This window comes from Bos mutus, chromosome 12, assembly GCF_027580195.1.
Source record: "Bos mutus isolate GX-2022 chromosome 12, NWIPB_WYAK_1.1, whole genome shotgun sequence".
Taxonomy (NCBI): domain Eukaryota; kingdom Metazoa; phylum Chordata; class Mammalia; order Artiodactyla; family Bovidae; genus Bos; species Bos mutus.
Window position 1 is genome coordinate 36,813,311 of NC_091628.1, and position 6,029 is coordinate 36,819,339.

The following is a 6,029-nucleotide window of genomic DNA, read 5'->3' on the forward strand; positions in this document are numbered from 1 at the left end:
TAACTGAGGCAGAAGAACAAATAAGTGACCTAGAAGACAGAATGGTGAAAATCACTCTCACAAAATGAATATAGAAAAAATAATTAAAAAAACAGATGACAGCCTAAGAGACCTCTGCAGCAACATTAAATGCTCCAATTCACATCATAACTGTGCTTTGCTGGAGCAGCCATGAAGAGATACCCCACATCCAAGCTAAAAGAAACCCAAGTAAGATGGTAGGCGCTGAAAGAGGGCATCAGAGGGCAGACACACTGAGACCACAATCACAGTCAACTAGCCTATCTGATCACATGGACCACAGCTTGTCTAACTCAATGAAACTAAGCCATGCCGTGTGGGCCACCCAAGATGGCTGGGTCATGGTTGAGAGGTCTGACAGAATGTGGTCCACTGGAGAAGGGAATGGCAAACCACTTCAGTATTCTTGCCATGAGAACCCCATGAACAGTATGAAAAGGCAGAAAGATAGGACACTGAAAGATGAACTCTTCAGGTCGGTAGGTGCCCAATATGCTACTGGAGATCAGTGGAGAAATAACTCCAGAAAGAATGAAGGGATGGAGCCAAAGCAAAAACAACACCCAGTTGTGGGTGTGACTGGTGATAGAAACAAGATCCGATGCTGTAAAGAGCAATATTGCATAGGAACCTGGAATGTCAGGTCCATGAATCAAGGCAAATTGGAAGTGGTCAAACAAGAGACTGCAAGAGTGAACGTCAACATTCTAGGAATCAACGAACTAAGATGGATTGGAATGGGTGAATTTAACTCAGATGACCATTATATCTACTACTGTGGGCAGGAATCCCTTAGAAGAAATAAAGTAGCACTCATAGCCAAAAAAGTGTCTGAAATGCAGTACTTGGATGCAATCTAAAAAAGGACAGAATGATCTCTGTTCATTTACAAGGCAAACCATTCAGTATCATGGTAATCCAAGCCTATGCCCCAACCAGTAACCCTGAAGAAGCTGAACTTTAACAGTACTATGAAGACGTACAAGAACTTTTAGAACTAACACCCAACAAAGATGTCCTTTTCATTATAGGGGACTGGAATGCAAAAGTAGGAAGTCAAGAAACACCTGGAGTAACAGGCAAATTTGGCCTTGGAATACAGAATGAAGCAGGGCAGAGGCTAATAGAGTTTTGCTAAGAGAATGCACTGGTCATAGCAAACACACTCTTCCAACAACACAAGAGAAGACTCTACACATGGACATCACCAGATGGTCAACACCGAAATCAGATTGATTATATTCTTTGCAGCCAAAGATGGAGAAGCTCTGTACAGTTAACAAAAACAAGACTGGGAGCTGACTGTGGCTCAGATCATGAACTCATTATGGCCAAATTCAGACTTAAATTGAAGAAAGTAGGGAAAACCACTAGACCGTTCAGGTATGACCTAAATCAAATCCCTTATGATGATACAGAGGAAGTGAGAAATAGATTTAAGGGACCAGATCTGATAGAGTGCCTGATGAACTATGGACAGAGGTTCATGCATTGTACAGGAGGCAGGGATCAAGACCATCCCCAGAAAAAGAAATGCAAACAAGCAAAATGGCTGTCTAGGGAGGCCTTACAAATAGCTGTGAAAAGAAGAGAAGTGAAAAGCAAAGGAGAAAAGGAAAGATATACCCATTTGAATACAGAGTTCCAAAGAAGAGCAAGGAGAGATAAGAAAGCCTTCCTTAGCAATCAATGCCAAGAAATAGAGGAAAACAGTAGATCGGGAAAGACTAAAGATCTTTTCAAGAAAATTAGAGATACCAAGGGAACATTTCATGCAAAGATGGCCTTAATAAAGGATAGAAATGGTAGGCACCTAACAGAAGCAGAAGATATTAAGAAGAGGTGGCAAGAATATGCAGAAGAACTGTACAAAAAAGATCTTCACAACCAGATAATCATGATGGTGTGATCACTGAACTAGAGCCAGACATCCTGGAATGTGAAGTCAGGTGGGCCTTAGAAAGCATCACTATGAACAAAGCTAGTGGAGGTGATGGAATTCCAGTGGAGCCATTTCAAATCCTGAAAGATGATGCTGTGAAAATGCTGCACTCAATATGCCAGCAAATTTGGAAAACTCATCAGTGGCCACAGGACTGGAAAAAGTCAGTTTTCATTCCAATCCTAAAGAAAGGCAATGCCAAAGAATGCTCAAACTCCTGCACAATTGCACTCATCTCACATGCTAGTAAAGTAATGCTCAAAATTCTCCAAGCCAGGCTTCAGCAATACGTGAGCCGTGAACTTCCAGATGTTCCAGCTGGTTTTAGAAAAGGCAGAGGAACCAGAGATCAAATTGCCAACATCTGCTGGATCATGGAAAAAGCAAGAGAGTTCCAGAAAAACACCTATTTCTGCTTTATTGACTTTGCCAAAGCCTTTGCCTGTGTAGATCACAATAAACAGTGGAAAATTCTGAAAGAGATGGGAATACCAGACCTCCTGACCTGCCTCTTGAGAAACCTGTATTCAGGTCAGGAAACAACAGTTAGAATTGGACATGGAACAACAGACTGGTTTCAAATAGGAAAAGGAGTATGTCAAGGCTGTATATTGTCACCCTGCTTATTTAACTTATATGCAGAGTACATCATGAGATATGCTGGCCTAGATGAAGCACAAGCTGGAATCAAGATTGCTGGGAGAAATATCAATAACCTCAGATATGCAGATGACAGTACCCTTATGGCAGAAAATGAATTAGAACTAAAAATCCTCTTGATGAAAGTGAAAGCAGAGCTTAAAGCTCAAGTTGGCTTAAAGCTAAACACTTATAAAACTGAGATCGTGGCATCCGGTTCCATCACTTCATGGCAAATAGATGGGGAAACAGTGGCAACATGGCTGACTTTATTTATTTTTTTGGCTCCAAAATCACTGAAGATGGTGACTTCAGCCATTAAATTAACAGATGCTTATTCCTTGGAAGGAACGTTATGACCAACCTAGACAGCATATTAAAAAGCAGAGGCATTACTTTGTCAACAAAGGTCCATCTCGTCAAGGATGTAGTTTTTCCAGTAGTCATGTATGGATGTTAGACTTGGACTATAAAGAAAGCTGAGTGAAGAAGAATTGATGCTTTTGAACTCTGGTGTTGGAAAAGACTCTTGAGAATCCCCTGGACAGCAAGAAATCCAACCAGTCCATCCTAAAGGAGATCAATCCTGCATGTTTATTGGAAAGACTGATGAAGCTGAAACTCCAATACTTTGGCCACTGATGCCAAGAGCCAACTCATTTGAAAAGACCCTGATGCTGGGAAAGATTGAGGGCTGGAGGAGAAGGGGATGATGAAGGATAAGATGGTTGGATGGCATCACCAACTCGGTTGACATGAGTTTGAGTAAACTCCGGGAGTTGGTGATGGACAGGGAGGCCTGGTGTGATTGACAGGGAGGCCTGGTGTACTGCAGTTTACTGGGTTGCAAAGAGTCGGACACGACTGAGTGACTGAACTGAACTGAACTGAACTGAACTCAGTAGTTAGGAAATCTATGGGATAAACATAATAATGAAGACAATAGAGAAAACTGAGACCTTTGTAGTTACCCAATTAAGAGAAATTATCGTTGTTAATGCATTAACAGGGATTTAAAGGTGCTGGGAATTTGGAAGATTTTTTTCTTTTTATTGACTGAATGCTGTGCATGTAAAAGTGGGAAGAGTCTAAGATGGGTGTCAATTTTTTCACTTGGGTAACTGGGTGTCTCCAATCATGATTCAGAGTAGGAATACATTAAGAAAAGAAGATGAAAATGAAGTTTATAAATGTTGATTGTAAGATGTCCATGGAAAATCTGCAAATATATATTTAGAAGTCAATCAAATGAATGTGACTCTGGTTCAATAAATGATTATGGGTGAAATACTGATTTGAAATATTGGTAGTATATTGGTTGTGGTTGAGGGGCTTCCCTGGTGGATCAGATGGTGAAGAATCCACCTGCAATGCAGAAGACTTTGGTTTGATCCCTGGGTTAGGAATATTCCCTGAGGAAGGAAATGGCAACCCACTCCAGCATTCTTGCTTAGAAAATTCCATGGTTAGAGGAGCCTGGTGGGCTCAAGTCCATGGGGTCACAAAGAGTTGGACACGACTGAGTGACTAACACAACACACAGATTGTGGTTGAAAGAAATGGATGAGAAACAACTTTGGACACAAGTGAGCGACTAGCACAAATACTTAGGTGGCCAGATGAGTAAAGAAGGGAGAGAGCAAATGTATACTACTTTAAAAAAAATTTGGATACGAAGAGATAGAGGTACAGTGGACCTACAACTTAATATAGGGCCAAAGCAGAAAAACGAATCAATAATGGAGGAACCAAGAGTGGATAAGCACAGAGCAGGAAAGACAAACAGGGAGATACAATTAATTATTGAAACGTTTAGTGAGATTTTAGAGAAATAAACCAAAGACATACACCCTATTCATTTATATTTAAACTTTCATATTTTTGTTTATGATGTCATATATCCATAGAGGGGCTTCCTAGGTGGTGCTAGTTGCAAAGAACCAGCCTGCAAATGCAAGAGACATAGAGATATGGGTTTGATTCCTGGGTTGGTGAGATTCTCTGCAGGAGGGCATGGCAATGCACTCCAGTATTGCTGCCTGGAGAATCCCATGGACAGAGGAGCCTGGCAGGTTACAGTCTATAGGTTTGCAAAGAGTCAGACACAACTGAAGTGACTTAGCACACATTATCAATATAGAAGCTTTTAGAGTCTACCTCATCTATCATATATTCTAAGTTACACTTTTGGTCAGAAATATAATGAACAGAATAGTAATATTTAATTCTAATTGTAAGTAGTACTTTAAAACATGAGAAGAAAAGAGAAGAGACATATGCTGGAGGGAGAATCTTTTTCTGTGAATCAACAGTTGATGAGATATTTTGTTCAAAAGCTTGTAAAAATTGCATAAGTTTATATAAATATCTAAAAAAGCAGCTGATATATTCTATTCAAGTTCAACCAGCATTTTCACATCCCTTTAGTCTTTCCACTTCTGACTAAACTAACACCTGTTCTACTCAATTATGAAAAAAAATCTGCATCAGATTTTCTTAGTGGATTACAAACATGTTCAAAAGCAGTTGGGGTGAGGATGTGTGCATGGTGCAAACTGCTTTTTAATATTTCTAGACATATGAACCTCCCCTTTAGCCATTCTTCTCACGCAACTTCATATTAGTTTAATGATCTGACCATAACAAATTTTTGAATGACATTTTGCTGTCAAACTGTTTTTCAGTTAAGCTGTTTTGTATATGCCCCTTTTTGTTCAGTCAGATAATTTGCTACACAGTTTCATGGCACTGTAAAAAGTGACACTCAGGGATTTGGAATGAAAGTAATCATGTACACAGCAAGACAAATACCATAAATTTGCCTCCAATGTATTCTACTGTGAATATTTTGTATTAAGCAGTAGAATTACAGCTTCATTGAGAAAATGTAATATAGGGATATTTATTTTTCCTATTGCTTACCATTAAAAAATATTTGTAAGCATATCATCATAATTCATAATAATAAATATTGAATATCAAAGAAATGTGTGATAACTCTCAATTCCACTAAGTAAGCAGCTTACAATTTTATAGTAATAAAAGTTGTCATCTATGTATATCAGATTTAATTCTTAACTTTGATTTAAGTGTCTCTTGATCCCCCAAATAATTTAGTATTCATCTCTGAGAAGGAACTCTGCAAGCCACAAGTGCAATATTACATAATGGCAATTACTTGATTTTTTTAACATTTGTTTTACAGGTTTCTTATTCTTAAGATCAATGTAGCCATTCCATTATTTTGTATTTCTTTCAATTTTATGCTAACTTCCTCTAGCTTTTAACCAACTAGAATGTCATATTTGCTAAATTATATTTAGGTTAACTTTTCTTAACCTTATAATTCTTATAACCCAAATTTGGATGCAGAGATAGTTTTCAACTTATTGACCTTAAAAAAATACTGCCTATGAGTTTTTCTCAA

The 6,029-nt window shown here is 38.6% G+C and overlaps 1 pseudogene; it reads left to right on the forward strand.

Annotated features, from left to right (window-relative positions):
• Nucleotides 1-476: 476 nt before the first annotated feature.
• Nucleotides 477-1,456, forward strand: LOC138990264 (craniofacial development protein 2 pseudogene; annotated as a pseudogene).
• The last annotated feature ends 4,573 nt before the right edge of the window (nucleotides 1,457-6,029 follow it).